The sequence below is a fragment of the Doryrhamphus excisus genome, linkage group LG6 (assembly GCF_037039965.1).
Source record: "Doryrhamphus excisus strain RoL-2023G ecotype Guam linkage group LG6, RoL_Dexc_Guam_v1.1, whole genome shotgun sequence".
Lineage (NCBI taxonomy): Eukaryota > Metazoa > Chordata > Actinopteri > Syngnathiformes > Syngnathidae > Doryrhamphus > Doryrhamphus excisus.
In genome coordinates this window covers 20,770,696-20,781,182 of record NC_136362.1, presented here as the reverse complement: position 1 = coordinate 20,781,182, position 10,487 = coordinate 20,770,696, and the positions used below count along the sequence as shown (strand labels likewise).

The 10,487-nt window shown below is 40.6% G+C and overlaps 1 protein-coding gene across 1 annotated transcript in view; it reads left to right on the top strand.

Moving 5' to 3' along the window:
• Window positions 1-254: 254 nt before the first annotated feature.
• spsb4a (splA/ryanodine receptor domain and SOCS box containing 4a) overlaps window positions 255-10,487 on the top strand; it is an 83,943-nt gene continuing 73,710 nt past the window's right edge. Inside the window, exon 1 of the mRNA XM_058069092.2 lies at window positions 255-458. The gene's annotated coding sequence lies outside the window, so the exon portion shown is untranslated. The remainder of the gene's footprint in view (window positions 459-10,487) is intronic.

Below are 10,487 nucleotides of genomic sequence, written 5' to 3'. Positions count from 1 at the left end.
CAAAGAACATTTTCAAATATCTAGTATCCTTATTGTATTTTATCACTTTATTAAATTGAAGCACTTAGGATTTTCAGTTTATAAGTGTATGAGATGTACTGAAATTGAAAACAATTAGTACAGTTAGTGTATATGGTAGAGTTAATTTGGCGGACTTTTTAGGCAGCCCGTAAACATACCATCAGCCCAGTAGCCAATAGCGTGAGAGCTGTCTTGGTGGAAGAAGCCAATCAGTGCGCTCCGTGCAATGTTAATGGACACACCGTATCGAGGCTGGACTGCTTTAGGCTTCACGCGAGCTATCGTTTACTGCAACAAAGAAACAGCCCGTCTCTTCATCACAACATTGCTGGAATAAAATGTAACAGCAAAGAGGAGAGCCATCGTTTTTTTTGCTGTCAGTGCTGTTAAACCATCGTAAAAAAGTGACGTTTGGAGAGGAGTTGAGCTTCCGTGCGGTGAGTGTTTGTGTGTTTACATGCTGTACAACGTGTAGCTGTTGGCAGGCGACCTGCGCGTATTTCTTCTTCTTTGTTGACGTATGTAAGCCATTTTTGGTCAAACAAACTGAGACAAACTTGGTGCATTTTCTGACGTTAACATCCGTTTTTTCTAGTAAATATCCGTTGTTTAATACAGAAATGATGTACTCCCCCGATGGTGCGCCTCCCTCAATATTACTGGTGCCATGTAGGCTAAACTGTCCTCTTGACAATGGTCAGATGGAAATGGAAGTTTAATGACGCGAATGCGCAGTTTTAAACTTTGACAACAAACAAATCAAAACAGTATGTAGACAATCACTTAGGATGAGCAAGCATCGATATTTTGTCATGTGATCAGTGTTGTCACCTGTACTAATAAGTTAAAAGAAACACAAAATACTATGTCGCACTAAATTGCTACACTTTCTAAATAAAACAAAACATACACAGTTGTTATTGCTTTTGTGGATTAAATATAACCACATAATACTGAGAGGTGTTTTGAATATTCTCAAATACACTATTCTGCACGTGACTGCACTCTGTGTGTATGCTATTGGTCCAGCCTCCACCCACCTAGACACTCCAAAGGTGGTTCACTCCATTCATGCTTGTTTTATGGAACAAATGCGCCAAGGTGCTGAGACCAATGCACTGAGTGAACTCTCTTCCTGCCGCATGCATACATATATATATATATATATATATATATATATATATATATATATATATATATATTGATATTTATACGTTATCAGATGGTTTGTCTGGTATCAGGCCAGGTATCATGCCCCAAAGTGTCAGTATCACTTATGCTGATCTTATTATTTCACGATCTTATTATCACATACTATTTAATCATGAGCTTATTATCACATACTATTTAATCAAAAGACCATTTGGTTTCCAGAAGATGTTCAGTTTATTACATGTATTATATCTAAACAGTGTAAACACAATAATTGCAAAAATATTTCAACAATAATATTTTATCAACAGTCTTATCTTATCAATGTCTGACAATTAAAGTTCCATTAATCAAGTTTGGGTTTTTTGGTGACTGGAGAAGCACTAGGCACTAAGCACTCGTGTGCTGTTCTCTGATTGGTTGTTTCACATTTCAGTGGACAGCTACGGGGGCTGATACTGGACATGGTTAAACTCTATATTTTATCAGTATCACTGCCCTGGGCTTTGACACAGTATCATTTCGGCCTTTTCCCGTATCATTCATGGGCGGTTTCTAGGGTACAGGGCCAATTAATACTGTAGTATGTGATAATGTAGCATACAGTATGGTCATACTGATGCTGATACCGTAGAGCTGTGAGGGTTTAAATGAAGGCTTTCAACAGGAGATGTTTGTGCTTCACTTGGGACCTTTTGTTTCACCGTCCGCCTTAACTACACTTCTGAGGGGGTCACCCAGGGGTGACCTTAAGCATTTTGAGTATCCAATCGAACCGAGTGTTCCATCCTCTCTGCGGCTACCTTGACATTTATCCAGCTTTCTATACCAGACGGGAGGTGAGAGGGGGGACAAGGACACGTAAAGGATGAAGCGCAGGCAGGGCGTGAGTGGTGACAGAAAAAGGCCAGATAGCCACACAAAGAGTGCAAACGAGGTAAGAGATGTAGGACAAGTGGATAAGATGGTGCGGATGATATTAAAAGGAGAGCAGAAGCAGGAGATGGGTACTCAAGCACACGCTCCCACAGATAAAGGCGTATAATGCATATGTGTCGTGGCGTCTTCTGGTTGATGGATGGCCTGTCATGATGGGAGGATGGAGGACTGAAAGATGGAGGAGGAGTGTTGCAAGTGTGACAAGGAGTCATTTATCTGTCTACACAATGGAACCAGCTGGTCACTACAGGAGATCAGCTACCTCCCACCTCTCTTCTCCCCTTACTCTGCAGCTCCACCCCATTTAACTATACAGTCGTTCCTCTCCATATCGGGGTTCCAATTGCATGGCTTCACTTGTTCACAGCCAATTGAAGAAACAATACAAGCAGTTGATGTTTGCTAAATACAAGGATGAAGAGTCTTGAACCAGTCATGATGTGCTATATATATCACTATATTGACACTTACTATGGTACCCATTATGGCATTGGATGCTTATATCACCTCATAATTTGGTACGAGGTGCATTATTTAAAAAAAAAAATACAAAAAACCTTAAACTATATTATGGAAAGCAGGAAGTGAACAAATGTAACAGTTACTGATTGTAAAAGTACCAGATGGAGGGGTAGGATTTAATACGCTTTACTTCTTCCTACTCCTTTTGGACATGTGGAACTGGGAACTGATTATGGGATGCACTCAATTGTAATCTGATGCATGTCCAAATGAAATAAAATCATTACCATATATTTTGCCTTAATTAAGCATTTTCAAGAATAAAAATATTTAAATGGGGCGGCACGGCGGTCGAGTGGTTAGCACGCAGACCTCACAGCCAGGAGACCAGGGTTCAATTCCACCCTCGGCCATCTCTGTGTGGAGTTTGCATGTTCTCCCCGTGCATGCGTGGGTTTTCTCCGGGTACTCCGGTTTCCTCCCACATTCCAAAAACATGCGAGGTTAATTGGCCACTCCAAATTGTCCATAGGTATGAATGTGAGTGTGAATGGTTGTTTGTCTATATGTGCCCTGTGATTGGCTGGCCACCAGGGTGTACCCTGCCTCTCGCCCAAAGACAGCTGGGATAGGCTCCAGCAACCCCCACGACCCTCGTGAAGAAAAAGCGGTAGAAAATGAATGAATGAATGAAAATGTCTAAATGATTTGAACATGTAGACAAGCACCAGGCTTGATAGCTCGAACAACAGGCATTTGTTGCAGCTTTAAATTATCTGACAACAGGCACAACAGCAACAACAACAATAATTATTATGTCTGAAATGGGTTTTATCCACTATATCGTGTAATGCAAATGTAAAGGTCCCTATTTATGTGGTTGTTTCATGTCAAGAGGCCTCTAATGACTAAGTTACCAATGCCACTGTTAACAACAAATGTCAACATATGCATCAATTTTTCCCCTTTGGATCGCACATTTTATGTCGACGGGATGGGCTGCCAACATAAGAGGGACCGAATTAAGATTTCACGCAATTTAATATGCCCCTTGTTCTCCTCATCATTGTCTTACCTTGGTACTCGGCGACCCTTTGCTGATGTTTTTTCTCATCTCATTTACAGCATTTGAAAACTGATTAATGCTGCACATTTTGAAGTGCTTCCTCTCTTACCTTTTGAATTTCCACTCAATTCTTGAAGGATGCGGTGGTGGGCGGTTCATTTCATACTTGGACCTTCAGTGCGTACTTAAGCGACACGAACCAACTCTTAATAGCACCACTATCACGTCATGATTATACAAACCATCAATAATTTATTGAAGTGCAATATGGCAATGTGTGGTGATACAGAATTGGGGATGAATGCCATTATTACTAAAACGACAAAGCCAGTCAACCCTTTATTGTCTAATACAGGGGTCTCAAACTCAATTTACTTGGGGGCCACTGGAGCTAAGGTCTGGGTGAGACTGGGCCGCATCAGGTTTTCAAAAAAACAAAACAAAAAAAACACATTTATTAAAAACAGAAAAATATACAAACTTTTTCAGTGCTTTGGTTCCGATTTTCTACAATAAAAGCGCTGATAAAACATTCCACTGTTCTCAGACATCTTAATTTTTATTTTCTGCACAAAATAAGATGAAAAATAAACTAATCAAGAATAAAGAAAATCAATCAATCAGGAATAAATAAATATAATAATAATAATAATAATAAAAACTTAAGAAACCACATATAGTTGGTGGGTAGACAAATGATTTTTTTCAGATTAAAATGAACAAAGCATTATTAGAGCCCTGTAGACATGACAAAACACGACTATAGTCACATTTATACTCTTTTTATTTACAACATATTGCGCAACTGCAGGGTCTTGAGACACATGCTAACTCGCAAACTAGAGAGCTAGCGACCTAAACGGTAGCCTTCAAGTTATTTCCTTTAAACTTAAAAAGCCAAAAACTTACCACTTCCACACGAATAGGGAGGATAACTATTAACAGTTATTTAACCTTTAACATGATCATTCATCAAACGTAATTATTTTTTCTGGGTACATGATACCATACAGCATCCATATCAAACTTGCGCGGGCCGCACTAACATTAAACTTTCATATCAAGGCGGGGGCCTCAAACTAGTGTCCTGCGGGCCACATTTGGCCCGCAAGCCGCGTGTTTGAGACCCCTGATCTAATACATTGTCTCTAAATTTTGCCAAATCTGTACACTACATCATCTGGCACAAGGATACTTGCAGTATCTTGCTGTATTTTGATGATTTACAACACTACCGAAACTTCCTTGGCGCATTGATTTCACATCGCGCATTGATCTTACGTTACTTCTGTCAATAACAGCAGCATAGACACGGCAACAACACTATGCAGGAAAAATGCAGACCACAAACAAGCATCTTGATGAGTCTTTGTAGCAAAATTGAGAGCTAGGTATCCACTCTTCCATCTGTATAGAGTAATGCTGATACGAGCGGCTACTGAGGCGTCGCGTTAATCCGTCAGATAAATATAGTTTTTCGTGTTAGCTGCTGGAATAACAATATTGTTGTTGCTTGGTTAATATATATGTCCGTTATGGAAATGGAACATTGTTGCCGTTTTTTTGTCCCATTTTTGTTTTGTGAGGGCTTTAGCGTCAAATTGTGTACTTCCCATGATGTCTGTTGTTAGCTAGCTCATATTAACTCGTTTTCTTGCACTAGAATGCACTGAAAAGGGGTAGAAATATTCATGTTTCACATGAGGATTGTGAATGATGATTTAAAAAAAAATACCTTTAAGCCCTGCTATGCTATGTGATGATGCGTTCAAGTCCCAATCAGAGGGCCAATCAGAGGGCAGAAAAAATAACTGTACGCCTGCCAGCTGTCCCTGTGAGGTGCATTTGAAATCTAATTGGTCAAAGAAACAGCCCTATTGCTAACAGTGTTTTAGTGATATGGGCCAGCACTACTGTTTCTGAAGGCCCTGAGCAGATTACACATAGTATGTGTACTGATGACAAAGCGGCTGCAATCTGATTGTACAAAATGTTATATACATAGAATACTGTACATGCACTGGAAGCAGTGCAACCAAGAGACACGTGACAAAATGCAAATAGACGGTTGTGAATAAAGTTGTAGAAGTGAAGTTGTACTGTAAATGGAGGTCAGTGCTTTTCATTGTGTGGAGGCCAATTGTCATTGTTTTTCTATCTCTCATCTGTGGACATTTCTTCAGAGATGAGATTCTTGACGCTCGAGGGCCACATAGTGTTTTTGGTATACTGTATTAATACTACGTCTGCGGACAATTTGCAAAGGAATGAGCTGACTTTGTTACTGCACATCAAATAAGTCAGCATGTCACTCATGCAGTTCGGTTCTGCTTTCATTTAGCTCTGTTTATTGTCACTTGCTATTGCTCACCGAGTTGTCAGTGTGAGTCGTTTTTCCATCCGCTGTCATTATTTTTAATGAGTTAATTTCCCCCCTCCTCCCCCACTGGTTTGTTGTGTGCCACAGGAAGCAGACTCAAAGATCAGACCCGGCAAAGCCCTAAAATTAGACTCATTCGAGGTGCAATAAACATCAGAGTGTTGTGGGCCTGATGCTGAGAGTTGTGCTGTGATGAGGAAAGTGTGAAAAGTTTGTCTGGGTTTTTTTTTAAACTTTTTATTTGGATGGAAATAATGTTACCCAGAGGAGTTGTTGGTCCTGCTGCTGATGGGACATCAGATTTTGACAGTCACAAGACAAAAGTGGGCGGCATGGCGGTCTAGTGGTTAGCGCGCAGACCTCACAGCTAGGAGACCAGGGTTCAATTCCACCCTCGGCCATCTCTGTGAAAAATATAAAAAAATATATTTGATCAAGAAAACTAAAAAAAGCAGAAATTGACAAGGCAAACCGTGTGGTTAGCACGCATGCCACAAAGTTAGGCGATCTCGGCCATCTCTGTGTGGAGTTTGCATGTTCTCCCCGTGCATGCGTGGGTTTTCTCCGGGTACTCCGGTTTCCTCCCACATTCCAAAAACATGCTAGGTTAATTGGCCACTCCAAATTGTCCATAGGTATGAATGTGAGTGTGAATGGTTGTTTGTCTATATGTGCCCTGTGATTGGCTGGCCACCAGTCCAGGGTGTACCCCGCCTCTCGCCTGAAGATAGACTGGGATAGGCTCCAGCTCCTGCGACCCTCGTGAGGAAAAAGCGGTAGAAAATGAATGAATGAATGAAGACAAAAGTGGGTCTGTGTTGTTTGAGTGGGTTTGATGTCTGGCTTACTCACCACTGGCACATCATGTGTGTACCCCCGCCAAGGTGAGCTGGGATAGCCTCCAGCACACCCCTGCGACCTCAGTGAGGATAAGCGGCATAGAAATCGGATGGCTGGATTGGCCGATAGAGGAGACGCCGGTTGTTTATGTTTAGCGTTCCGCAATGATTGAGCCATCTCATCTACTGGGGAAGTACCACACGAACGTTCCTTCTTCTGACAATGACAAGACTCGTTTGCATTATGTCAGTTTGCAGCGTTAAACAGTAAATTAATTTTTTATTGGCCAATTTATGGGATTTCCTTCTGCGATTCCGTTAACACGGAAATCACAGGGCCGCAAAATTTAAAGTGCAACGTGAAGAGAGAGGACTGTACTTGTATTTTAGTTCATTTGGCCATTTTTATGCTTGAAAATGCTCAATCTAAGCAGAAAAAAATTAAATAAGCACATTTTGGACTAATAATAGGCTGTATTCAACCACAGCAGGAGTCTCAAACACGCGGCCCGCGGGACACGAGTTTGAGGCCCCCGCCTTGATATGAAAGTTTCATGTTAGTGCGGCCCGCGCAAGTTTGATATGGATGCTGTATGGTATCATGTACCCAGAAAAAATTATTACGTTTGATTAATGTTCATGTTAAAGGTTAAATAACTGTTAATAGTTATCCTCCCTATCCGTAAGTTTTTGGCTGTTTAAGTTTAAAGGGAATAACTTGAAGGCTACTGTTTAGGTCGCTAGCTCTCTAGTTTGCGAGTTAGCATGTGTCTCAAGACCCTGCAGTTGCGCAATATGTTGTAAATAAAAAGAGTATAAATGTGACTATAGTCGTGTTTTGTCATGTCTACAGGGCTCTAATAATGCTTTGTTCATTTTAATCTGAAAAAAATAATTTGTCTACCCACCAACTATATGTGGTTTCTTAAGTTTTTATTATTTGCCGTTTTATTATTATTATTATATTTATTTATTACTGATTGATTGATTTTCTTTATTATTGATTTGTTTATTTATTTATCATCCTATTTTGTGTAGAAAAATAAAAATTAAGATATTTGAGAACTTTCACCACTGGAGAAATTAAGATATTTTGGAAAACCAGCCTTGCCCAGACCCTAGCTCCAGTGGCCCCCAGGTAAATTGAGTTTGAGACCCCTGAAACACAGCATGATTTATTAATTTATTTATCTTTGAAAAACTGTGACGGATCAATTACTTCTACAGCATACTTGTGATGCAATAATAGTTCTGACTTACCAGTTGGCCCTCAGTTCTTCTATACTTGGAATCACTTATGTAGTGTCTTCTGTAACTGCAGCCTGCAACGATAGCTCCTTTGTGGCAACATATGAGTAATAAAGACGTCGTCAAGGTGATGCAAAAAAAAAATAAAAACCGTAATACAGTAAAGCTGTGAAATTCTAAGCCCTAAACGGTGAAGGAAGATGAAAAAGGTGTTATCGGTCTACTTTTCTTTGTTGTTGCTCATGTTTGATTGCGTGACTGCTGATTTTCTTTCAGAGGACACAACAAATGAATTAATGATGCAATATATTGTAAAAGGACCATGGTTAGTTAATACGGCAAATGTATACGTATAAATATTTTCCATATCTTTAAGTTTGATCGGTATTTAAAGGCCAGCTGACATCGCTCTGAGGCAGATCCTAGCAGGGTTGATCCACACTGGGATGACATACAGTACTGGGAGCCTTCTGGGAACTGTCCCAGATGTGTTTCAGCAAACGTCCTGCTCTAGCTGAAGCTGTCACCATCACATTCTCATGTCCACTCTTGTCACACGTCGTTTGGCTCTCTGGCGTTGCCCATCATCTCTGGTGACATCCCGTGTAATTTGATCGGACTGTTGCTGCATCATGTGTTTCCTGTCGAGCAAAGTGTGCTCATTTACATATAAATGACGGCGGTGTCTGACTTGGCAAGGTCTCGCTTATTTGTCATTTTGTTGTGAGTCATTGTAATGTTTGCGTGTGCGCTTTCCCCAATTTTGAATCTGCTGCGGTCTGCCTTTGATTTCCACGGCTTCCATGACACTGTGATGGCCTTTCCCATTTGGATAAATGCAATGGAGTCGGGCTGAAATAGAGATCATTTTTTCTAATACTTGAAAAAATTGTGAGGGAAAACAACACCTTTTTGATGTTATTTTCTGAGTAATGGGACTTTGGAAATGTTGAAATAGGATTTCTCCGCCGAGTCTCTTTTCTGAGTTATCACATCTCATCTTTAAGGTTTTAAGGTTTTGTAACATTTCTCTCTCCTCCATGTACAGTACTTCCAAAAATAGACCAGACTGCTTTTCCGAGCCCCACTTTTCTCACACTACTATTTGATGTTTCAGTAGGCTTAGAAGTGGATCTAGCAAAGTGAGCTTTGGTGCACTTAAAGCCTTGGTAACAACCGGTCGTACGGGTTGCTACGGCTGCAAAAAACGCACTGAGGATGTGCGTGTGATTTTCGAGCTCTAGATCAGCCGTAGAGGTTCTTTGTCATGTGAAACATTTTTACAGATAGCAAGACTTTGACACTTTGTACGTCTTTGTGCGTCATTCGTACAGCCAACGTGTGTCTTTCGTATTCTTTGCTGTTTTTCGTACGTCACACTTGCAGATTCCTACGTGTTGTTCACCACATGTGGACCCTATGTACATGATTAGTGTGGCCAATGCATGTTCAGATATTTCATATGTCCCCCATGCATGTTGAGATCGTACCCCTTCATGTTCTCCACGAACAACAACAGCAATAAAAAATGCTGATGTGATTTGGGAAACACTAAAAGTCACACAGCCATAATCGTACGTCCTCCGGTGACATAGGCTTCACTCAATACACACACTGATTAAGTATTTTCAGATCATCAGACTAAAGTCCGAGTCAAGTCCCAAGTTATTGAGGACCAGGTCAAGTTACAAAGTTCCAAAGTCATCAAAATTGTGACTCAAGTTTAAGTCATGTGACTCGAGTCCACACATCCGGGGGATAGATAGTGTCATGGTGCGGATCTGCATGAGTGCTGCCGGCACTGGGAGTTGCGGTTCTTTGATGGGGAAACATGAATTCCATCAAATTTAGCAGCAGGATCAGGAGCCCAAACACACATCAGGGTTGAGTCACATTCGTGGAAATACTCAGGTATTTGTATTGCTTTTCTACACACAAGCCGACAAGCCGGTGTTTTCACATTTTCCCACTCTAGAAAACAGCAGCAGCTGCAGTATCTGTCACCTGTACACATTAAACAATTTAGCCCTCCCAGGGCTCTACGTACATTAAAAACCAAAATGAGGTTTTTCCTTAAGGTGAGAACTACTTGCCCGAACTTGCCACATGTAAAATGAAAAGACTGCCATAATGATATCATGTATCAATATATGCTGATAATTCATCAAATAGTACTGACGCATTGCATTTGGAGGAATGTCTGAAAAATAGTGTAGCTGTATGTTAACATGGCATGCCATACTACCTTACACATGGTAGTCGTAGTAAGCAGTGATATTTATAAGTTCTGCACCACAATGAAACATTATTGAATAGGCACATTTGTGTACTAGTAAAGTGTTTTTAATCCAGAAAAAAATGCTCAATGGTCAAACAATAA